The sequence below is a fragment of the Schistocerca piceifrons genome, chromosome 3 (genome assembly GCF_021461385.2).
Source record: "Schistocerca piceifrons isolate TAMUIC-IGC-003096 chromosome 3, iqSchPice1.1, whole genome shotgun sequence".
NCBI classification, from domain to species: domain Eukaryota; kingdom Metazoa; phylum Arthropoda; class Insecta; order Orthoptera; family Acrididae; genus Schistocerca; species Schistocerca piceifrons.
This window is the reverse complement of record NC_060140.1, coordinates 397870916-397881793: the sequence shown is the minus strand read 5'-3', so window position 1 is coordinate 397881793 and position 10878 is coordinate 397870916. Positions and strand designations below refer to the sequence as shown.

Here is a 10878-nt window from a genome sequence, read left to right as displayed (position 1 = left end):
CCTTGCGCTCTCTACCTGGCGTTTCTTGCAGCGCCATCCATTGCAAAAAATGGTTCTGAGCACTATGAGATTTAACATCTGTGGTCATCAGTCCCCTAGAACTTAGAACTACTTAAACCTAACTAACCTAAGGACATCACACACATCCATGGCCGAGGCAGGATTCGAACCTGCGACCGTAGCAGTCGCGCTGTTCCGGACTGATCGCCTAGAACCGCTACCATCCATTGCATTAGGCGGTGAACTGCTAGAAGAACTCCTCTGTTTTTCCCCCTGCCAGTTTCACACTTCTATGCATTGCAAAGTGCGCAATCGGTGTCTACATTGAAGTTGTTTTCACAAAATCTAATTCTCTGCTTCTCTGATCACAGAGTCCCAACAGTGAGATGGGTGAGCATTTATTAACGTATGTTCAAACAAAAGCTGGTGCTGATGTAACAGGCTGTGCTCTGCCATCTTTGAACTATCCAAATGCCTGTTGTTCAGATGACTTTTGTACTCGATGCAACGATTGGCAATCGTCTGTATAGACCACTCAACGTAACTCTTATATCACTCGAAAGAAATGTTATGAATTCCCGACACTCTCAGGCCGAGATTATCTTTGAACAGTCCCAATAGTTCTTTAACTTTTCTGGGTGGCCAGAAGACTGGTCTGATTCCTTCCCTGTTTACGACTCTACATATCTGGCTAGTTGTCGCATTGCAGAATGGAAACAGTGCTATGTGTCGACCCTCTTGGCTTGTTTGAAAGACGCAACTTCATTGTTGTACAGACGTTTTCACCGCCCTACCCACACGAGAAATGGTTCAAATGGCTCTGAGCACTATGGGACTCAACTGCTGAGGTCATTAGTCCCCTAGAACTTAGAACTAGTTAAACCTAACTAACCTAAGGACATCACAAACATCCATGCTTGAGGCAGGATTCGAACCTGCGACCGTAGCGGTCTTGCGGTTCCAGACTGCAGCGCCTTTAACCGCACGGCCACTTCGGCCGGCTACCCACAAGAGAACTATAGTATTTTATCATGGGCGATCGGAAAGCTTCCGTTTGAGAGCGTTGTCGCACCGTATATGCAAACCAGCGTGACTCTGATGTGGGTATAGAAGCATCGCCACGTAGGCAAGAGGTTAGAGTGGCATTCGTGTCTTCCCATCTTGGGCAATATGGAAACGTGAATTATGGCGTTGTTATTACTAAATGCATCCAGACAGGACCAAAGTGCTATTTTTGTTTTCTAGGTTGCCGAAGGCTAAACACTTGTACACATCCACAGGAAAATGAAGACAATACGTGGAGCAGCATGCGTGTCAAAAACCACATCTGTGGAGTGATGCTCCCAGTTTCGTACGGGTCGCATTTCGACACAAGACGGCAGTAGATCTAGACGGAAAAGCTCATTCATTATGGTCAAAAAAAGCTGGTGGTTGATGCTTCGATTGGGTCAAACCGGCGCTTAATCCTTCGGCCGTTCGTAGAGGATCTCGACATCAGCTTTGGTAGCATCCACCACATAATCCAGTAGGAGTTAGGTTACCATAAGATCTGCGAGAGGGGACTGCCAAGGGAGAAGTGACCATGATAAAAAATGTCAGAAACTTGAACGTTGTAGGGAGGCTAGAAAATCTGAAAAGGGAAATGCAAAGGCTCAATCTACATACAGTGGGCGTCTGTGAAGTGAAATGGAAAGTAGACAAGGATTTCTGGTCAAATGAACATAGGGTAATATCAACAGTAGCAGAAAATGATGTAACGGGAGCAGCATTCGTTATGAAAAAGAAGATAGGGAACAGAGTATGTTACTGAGAACAATTCTGCGATAGAGTTGTTCTTATCACAATCGACAGCAACCCAACACTTACACAGGTATACGTGCCGATGTTGTAAGCTGAAGATGAAGGGATAGAGAAAATATATGAGGATATGAAAGGGTAATACAATACATAAAGCGAGATACAAATCTAATAGTCATGGGCGACTGTAATGCTGTTGTAGAGAAAGGAGTAGAAGAAAAGGATACAGGAGAATTTGGGCTTGGGACAAGGAATGAGAGAGGAGAAAGATTAATTGAGTTCTGTAATAAACTTCAGCTAGTAATAGCGAATACTCTGTTCAGGAACCACAAGAGCAGGAGGTATACTTGGAAAAGACCAGGTGATACGGGACGATTTCAGTTAGATTACATCATGGTCAAACAGATATTCCGAAATCAGATACTGGATTGTAAGGCGCACCCAGGAGCAGATATAGACACAGATCGTAATGTAGTAGTGATGAAGAGTAGGCTGAAGTTTAAGACATTAGTCAGGAAGAATCAATACGCAAAGAAGTGGGATACGGGAGTACTAAGGAATGACAAGATACGCTTGAAGTTCTCTAAGGCTATAGAAACGGTAATGAGGAATAGCTCAGTAGGCAGGACAGTTGAAGAAGAATGGACATCATTAAAAAGATCGATAACAGAAGTTGGGAAGAAAAACATAGGTGCAATGAAGGTAACTGCGAAAAAATCATGGGTAACAGAAGAAATACGTCAAAAAGAGTTCGACAATGTAAAATGGTGCAACATGTTCGAAGTTCTGAGAAAAATGGGGATAAGCTATAGGGAGAGACAGGTGATATACAATATGTACAACAGCCAATAGGGAATAAAAAGAGTGGACGACCAAGGACGAAGTGCTCGTATTAAAAACGGTGTCAGACAACAATGTAGTCTTTCGCCCCTACTATTCAATCTGTACATCGAGGAAGCAATGATTAAAATAAAAGAAAGGTTCAGGAGTGGAATAAAATTTCAAGATGAAAAGATATCAATCATACGGTTCGCAGATGACATTGCTATCTTAAGTGAAAGTGAAGAAGAATTACATGATCTGTTGAACGGAATGAAAAGTCTAATGAGAGAAAAATATGGATTGAGAGTAAATCGAAGAAAGAAGAAAGTAATGAGAAGTAGCAGAAATGAGAACAGCGAGAAACGTAACATCATGATCGATGGTCACAAAGCAGATGACGTTAAGGAATTCTGCTACTTAGGCAGTAAAATAATGAGTGACGGTCGGAGCAAGGAGAACATCAAAAGCAGACTAGCAATGGTAAAAAGGGCAGTCCTGGCCAAGAGAATTTTACTAATATCAAACATCGGGTTTAATTTGAGGAAGAAATTTCTGAGAATGTACGTCTGGAGTACAGTATTGTACGGTAGTGAAACATGGACTGTGAGAAAACCGGAACAGAAGAGAATCGAAGCATTTGAGATGTGGTGCTACAGACTAATGTTGAAAAGTAAGTGGACTGAAAAGGTAAGGAATGACGAGGTTCTGAGCAGAATCGGAGAAGAAAGGAATATGTGGAAAACACTGATAAGGTGAAGGAGCAGGTTGATAGGACAGCTGTTAAGACATGAGGGAATGATTTCCACGGTACTAGAGGGAGCTGTAGAAGGCAAAAACTGTGGAGGAAGACAGGGATTGGAATAAATGCAGCAAATAATAGAGGACGTAGGTTGCAAGTGCTACTCTGAGATGAAGAGGTTAGCACAGGAGAGGAATTCGTGGCAGGCCGCATCAAACCAGTCAGGAGACTGATGTCCCCTCCCCCCCCCCCCCCCCCCCACCCCACCCACCCACAAAAAAAATGAAACTCCTCTGCTAAATGCAGAGGAGAGAACGGATAGGTGGAAAGAGTACGCTGAAGGCCTCTGTCAGGGGGAGGATCTGTTTCACGTGATAGAAGAAGAAAGAGAAGTCGACTTAGAAGAGATAGGAGATCCCGTACTATAATCAGAATTTAAGAGAGCTTTGGAGGACGTAAGATCAAATAAGGCGGAAGGGATCGATAACATTCCATCAGAGCTGCTAAATTCGTTGGCAAAAGTGGCAACAAAACGACTATTTCACGTCGGCGTGGGGAATGTATGAGTCTGGCGACATACCATCTGACTTTCGGAAAAATATCATCTGCTCCTAAGACTGCAAGAACTGACAAGTGCCAGAGTTATCACACAATCAGCTTATCAGCTGATGCATCCAAGATGCTCACAATAATAATATTGAGAAGAATGGAAAAGAGAATCCAGTATGCGTTAGTTGACGCGATCGGTTTGTCTTTACAAAAGGTAAAGGCACCAGAGAGGCAGTTCTGACGTTGCGGTCGATAACGGAATCGAGTCTGAAGAAAAAACAAGACACGTTCATAGAATTCGTCGCCCTGGAAAAAGGGTTTGGCCATATAAAATGGTGCAAGCTGTTCGAAATTCTGAGAAAAATAGGGGTAAGCTATAGGAAAAAACGGGTAATATACAATGTAACAAGAGCCGAGAGGGAATAATAAGATTGGACAACCAATAAAGAAGTGCTCGGATTAAGAAGGTCTCCGGATCCCTGCCGTTTATAAGAGTTCACGGGAGCGAGAAAGTAACTACATCTGCCAGTCTGTCCGTATCCTCACCGACCACTGTACAGCACATGAAAGGTGCGTTAAAATTCGAGAAACTGGGAAAACAGAAAATGCTGAACACAGTCTCACAAATAAATGCGGAATAACATTTGATTAAAATAATAACTTGCTACATACTTCTATGTTGGGTGGTAAAGCTGCCCCTTCATATAGGTTTTATGCAACCTTGAATGCCTTCGAATACCACGCGCAAAAGTTTTGCACTCTCTTGCTTGCTGCACGCAAACAGTTAATTCTACAGCAAAAATGAACAGAACCCTTTTGTACAAAATTTGATTTAGTTAAATACGTGGAATACGTTTTTGCTACAAGCCGTAGTTTCCGAATTATTCAAGTAAAACGTACGAAAGTTACCTTCAAAAACGTTTTCCTGTACTGACTCGATAACTGTGGCCTCCAGCGAAAAAGTATCTAGTACAAAATTTAAATACATTAAATTACCTGCTAAAAATTCCCGTTCATTTATCCTGTATTCCTGATCGTTTGTGCGCAGCGAGCGAGAGAATGTGAAAATCTCGCACGTGGTGTCAGGAGGCATTGCGGGCTACATAAAACCCATAGGCAGGGGGTAGCTGTAGGGGCAGCTGAATCATGCTGTATTCTGGAATTATTTTACTGAAGAAGCTGTAGATATTGAAATGTGGGTCAACTTCAACTGTGATAGCGGCTATAGTCTTGATAGTCCAAACAAGCCATCTCTCGACATCGAAAAGCCATTATTAAATGCGCTGAATTGTTTGAGTTCTTACGAGAGCGCTGGCACCACCAGGGTAGACATGGACACCTAATAATGACGTACGTCAATCTCTCGCAAGCCGTCTGTGTGCCATGGTTACTAAAACAGCAGCCACAGCAGTCGCTCCTGACGAAGAGGTGGAGGATCTAGTCTTAAGTTCGAGATTGTATTTAGATTTGACGCGACAAGTATACCGAGAATGAGATATGCAAGTATATGGTCGTTAGAAACTCCGATCTCAAAGTCGCGAAACCTCTCTACACTATTGTTCAATCTTTCTAATATTATATTATTAATAAGGATTGTTGATAGAGAATGCAACCAGCCACAGTTACGTTTTGGAATAGTAGTCCTTATATCAGTTAGATTTTCAGTGAGGAATAACAGTACTTACATCAATTTATAGTGCAAGTAACCTGTTTATGTTATGACCCTTGGGATAGTAAAATCCAAACTCTAGTAGTTACAAAATACGTAGCCCCATTTAGACACTGTAACGTCATCAACCAGCTACTGAACTGTATAGATGATATAACGATCAGAATGATTTCAGAAGTAACGATACGAGATACAGACTTGCAATAACACGGAAAGCGTTTCTGAAAAACAAAAATATGTTAACAACGAAAGTAAAGTTAATTGTAAGGAAGCTTTTTTTGTAGGTAATTTGGTGGCAGTGTAGCCTTGTTTAGAAGTGAAAAGCGGGCGATAAACAGTTCGGACAAGAAGGGAATAGAAGATTCTCAAACGTGGTGTTGCGGAAGAATGCTGAAGAGTTTTTTGGCAGTTCGAGTAACTAATCAAGGGGTACTGAATCAAATTTGAGGAAAAATGGGATCGGTTGATAGACATACTCTGAAAAATCAAGGAATGGCCAAGTTGGTATTGTAGGAGCGTGTAAGGGGCAAAGACTGAAGAGGAGACCGAGGCTTGACTAAAGTAATCACGTTCAAGTGGATACAGTTTCCAGTAATTATGTAGAGATGAAGACGTCCGCAGAGGACAACTGGCGTGGCGAGCTTCATCAAACCAGTCTTCAGACTGAAGACCGTGGCATCTATATGTATGTATATACACTGAGGTGACAAAAGTCATGGGATTGCGAAATGCACCGCATGCGCAAGGTATAAAACGGCAGTGAATTGGCGGAGCTGTCATTTGTACTCACGTAATTCATGTGAAAAGGTTTTCGACGTGATTACGGTGGCACATCGGGAATTAACAGACTCTGAAAGCGAAATGGCAGGTGGAGCTTGACGCATGGGACATTCCATTTCGTTAATCGTTAGTGAATTCAATATTCCACGATACACAGTGTCAAATGTGCCGAGAATACCAAATTTCAGTCATTCCTTCTCACCAAGGACAGTGCAGTGTCCGATGGCCTTCAATTTACGACAGAGAGCAGTGGATCCAGAATGAGATTTTCACTCTGCAGCGGAGTGTGCGCTGATATGAAACTTCCTGGCAGATTAAAACTGCGTGCCCGACCGAGACTCGAACTCGGGACCTTTGCCTTTCGCGGGCAAGTGCTCTACCAACTGAGCTACCGAAGCACGACTCACGCCCGGTACTCACAGCTTTACTTCTGCCAGTATCTCGTCTCCTACCTTCCAAACTTTGCAGAAGTTCTCCTGCGAACCTTGCAGAACTAGCACTCCTGAAAGAAAGGAAGGTAGGAGACGAGATACTGGCAGAAGTAAAGCTGTGAGTACCGGGCGTGAGTCGTGCTTCGGTAGCTCAGTTGGTAGAGCACTTGCCCGCGAAAGGCAAAGGTCCCGAGTTCGAGTCTCGGTCGGGCACGCAGTTTTAATCTGCCGGGAAGTTTCATATCAGCGCACACTCCGCTGCAGAGTGAAAATCTCATTCTGGAAACATCCCCCAGGCTGTGGCTAAGCCATGTCTCCGCTATATCCTTTCTTTCAGGAGTGCTAGTTCTGCAAGGTTCGCAGGAGAACTTCTGCAAAGTTTGGAAGGTAGGAGACGAGATACTGGCCGAAGTAAAGCTGTGAGTACCGGGCGTGAGTCGTGCTTCGGTAGCTCAGTTGGTAGGGCACTTGTCCGCGAAAGGCAAAGGTCCCGAGTTCGAGTCTCGGTCGGACACGCAGTTTTAATCTGCCAGGAAGTTTCAGAGAGCAGTGGAGTTTGGGTAGAGGTGGCAGTGCCAACAGACATGCAACAATACGTGAAATAACCGCAGATATCAAAGTGAGACGTATGATGGAACCTATGCTGTAAGACAGTGTGGCAGAAATTGGCGTTAAAGGGCAGTTGACCGACGCGAATACCTTTGCTAACAGCACGACATCGCCTACAGCGCCTCTCATGCGCTCATGACACTATCGGTTGGACCCTAGACGACTGGAAAACGGTGGCTTGGTCGGATGAGTCCCGATTTCAGATGGAACGAGCCGATATTAGGGCTCGAATGTCGCGCAGCCACAACTAAGATATTTACGCAAGTTGTCAACAAAGCACTGTGCCAAAGGGCGGTGGTCCCATAATTGTGTGGGCTATGTTTATATGTAAAAGAACTACGTCCTCTGATCCATATGAACCGATCATCGACTGGAAACGGTTATGTTCGGCTGTTCAAGGACGTCCTGTTCCCAAACAGCGATGGAATTTTTATCGATGACAATGCGCCATGTCACTGGACCATGATCGTTTGCAATTGGTTTGAAGAACATTCTGGAAAATTCGAGTGAACCGTTTGGCCACCCAGATCGCTCGACATAAATCAAGTGGAACTACCATGGAACTTAATCGAGAGGACAGTTCGTACTCAAAATTCTGCCATTTTTGCAATTGTGGGCGGCTATATAGAAAGCATGGCTCAATATTTCTGGAGGGGATTTCAAACGACTTCTTGAGTCCACGACACGTTGAGTTGCTGCACTACGTCTGGCGAAAGGAGGTCCGTCACGATATTAGGAAGTAGTCCGTGAATTTTCTCAGCTCGATATATATGCAGAGTATGCATTTTTAATGAAGACATTGAAGTATCTCTAAAACTACACATCGGATCAAAAAAAGTTATAACTCCAATTTGTTTGTCTGAGAGCGGGACATCCAATGTGACAGGGGGGGGGGGGGGGGGTGGCAATTTTGAAATCTTCAATGTAAACCGCGTTCTTTGGCAAATTACTAATTCTATCGAAAAATTTACATACGTTTTGTGTAATTCATTTTACATGGCGCTGTAATCGGAGGAATAGAAATGGGTACACGATCGTTATTTACGACTTACGGCTCAATGGCCCTTGACTGTCCAACAGCACATGGTACACTTACCTCCATGCCAGGCCAGTTTTTCGTAACTTCTGATTGGAAACCCCGTTCGCAACGACTGTATGCCTCCAACATATCGAACAGGAGACTGTTTGACGCGCCACTGTGTCCATGGCTCGAGGCGAACGCTGCGGCACTTTTTGAATTAGAGTAAGTGTTCAAACGTAGTACCGCCAACTTCAGTATACCTAATGATCCGCTTTTCAAATGATAGTACGCAAAGCAGAAGCATGTCTGCGTGAAAGTCAGCACAGGCGTTTCTGATGCGGTCGACCATGTCTACACAGCCTGTTGGCACTTGCTTGTGCACTTTATTTTTCAAATACCCCCACAGAAAGAAATTCGGCGACGTCAAATCCGACGACCTAGTGGTCAATTACTAGGGCCACCTCTGCCGATCCACCGTTCAGTGTAAAAACGGTCTAATACTTCCCGTACTTCGATTGCGTAATGCGCTGGGCAAACGTCTTGCTTAAACCACATTCGTTGGCGAACGCCCAGGGCAACATAGTGCAGCAGTATCGGTAGTTCCTGTTCCAAAAACTTTCAATATTTCTGTCCATTCAACTGGCTGTCGATAAAATACAGACCAATGAGTTTGTTCCCCGTGATTCCAGACCATACCTTAACCGACCCAGGACGTTTATGATCAACCTTCCGTAGCCCCTGGGGACTGTCTACACTCCAGTGATGCAAGTTACGCTTGTTAACGCCACTGTGGCTTGTGAATGTAGACTCATCGGAAAATAGCACCTCGGCAAAGAAAGTGGGGGTTATTTGTATCTGTTGACGTGGCCATCCACAAAGAACTAACCGATTTTGGAAATCGGCGCTATGAAGTTCTTCATGCAGTGACGCGTGATATGGATAATACTTAAGACGATGCAGTATTGTTACAATACTACATATGGACATTTCGGAATCGCGATGTAATTGCTTGGCGCTTATCCGTCATTGTTGTGGTCCACTGCCGATAGTACAGCTATTTCATTAGCTTCTCATGTAACACGTTTGGTTCGCTACGTTTTGCTGATCTGTACACAGCAGTCAGACAAAAAGTAGTTCACAATCTTGTAAAAGAAAAAATGAGAACGAGCTTTCTCTAGAAAACGCTCGACATACAAGGCAACAGCAGTCAACATTTCCCCTACATTCTCTGTAAATCACGGCCATTTCAGTTGCATCATTAGGTAGGTGAGCACGCAAGAAACACTACACAACTATTGTAATGTTGCCGGCCGGAGTGGCCGAGCGGTTCTAGGCGCTCAGTCTGGAACCGCGCGACCGCTGCGGTCGCAGGTTCGAATCCTGCCTCGGGCATGGATGTGTGTGATGTTCTTAGGTTGATTAGGTTTAAGTAGTTATGACCTCAGATGTTAAGTCCCATAGTGCTCAGAGCCATTTTTTTATTGTAATGTTCTACGTCCGCGCGATACGTAAGCCCCAGTCGCAGTATACTGACTGTTATGATACCTCGTAATTCGCTACATGGCCACGGTGGCGCGTCGAGTGGTCCCCTGTTCGATATGTCGGAGGAATACAACACTGCGAATGGGATTTCGAATAAGAGGTTATCAAATACTGGCCTATTCTACCCCCATAGCTTGGAGGTGGGGACCTACTCGCCACTGGATGTTCAAGGGCCATTAAGTTGCGTCTCGTAAATTACGACTGCGTACCCATTTCTATTCCTCCGATTACAGCGCCATATCTGGGGTACCGAAGAAAATGCTTCAGATAAAACATATGTAGATATTCCGGTAGATTCGTTATCTGTAATATTTTTTCTTAAATGAACACACTGCCATTTCACGGTATTGTTGTTTATTTAATCACTAGCCAGGTTTAGTTCTTCTATGTCATTTTAAAATGATTGAGTTTATGTCATTAACATACACTGCAGAATATCAAGCTCAAAATTAGACATAAATTAAGAAAACTTTCCATCCTCACAAAATGCCAGACGTAAAATCATAATCTTGTAAAAAAATTAGTAAATAATTGTGAGAGCACGTCATGTTTAGTAAAAACAGATTTACTTTGGTATCTAAAAGATGAACACATGTCCTTGGTTCGCAGGGGTTCCCACTGAATGTTTCAAAGTTGCAGATCGAGTGTGGTATCGCTGGGTGTCGCCTCCGAGACAAACTAGTTGGAATGATAACTTTTTTTGATCCGATGTATAGCTGTCGAGATATTCCAATATATTCAGTTAAAATGAACACCCTGTATATAGGCTTCGTATGCACTTTGATGGCTCTATCTTGATTTACCTTTGTCACATCAGAGTATCTACAGCATACACTTTGATGGCTTTAGCATGATTGATGTGGCACACTTCACTGTCAGTTATTTCTAGAAAGCGTTTTAAAAAATATTTTGTACGACA

General features: G+C 43.6%; 2 non-coding genes across 2 annotated transcripts; one reads left to right on the top strand and one right to left on the bottom strand.

Annotated features, from left to right (window-relative positions):
* Positions 1–6677: 6677 nt before the first annotated feature.
* Trnas-cga lies at positions 6678–6754 on the bottom strand. The gene has a single exon. It is a non-coding gene; the product is annotated as a tRNA-Ser (tRNA).
* A 173-nt stretch (positions 6755–6927) lies between these two features.
* Positions 6928–7004, top strand: Trnas-cga. The gene has a single exon. It is a non-coding gene; the product is annotated as a tRNA-Ser (tRNA).
* The last annotated feature ends 3874 nt before the right edge of the window (positions 7005–10878 follow it).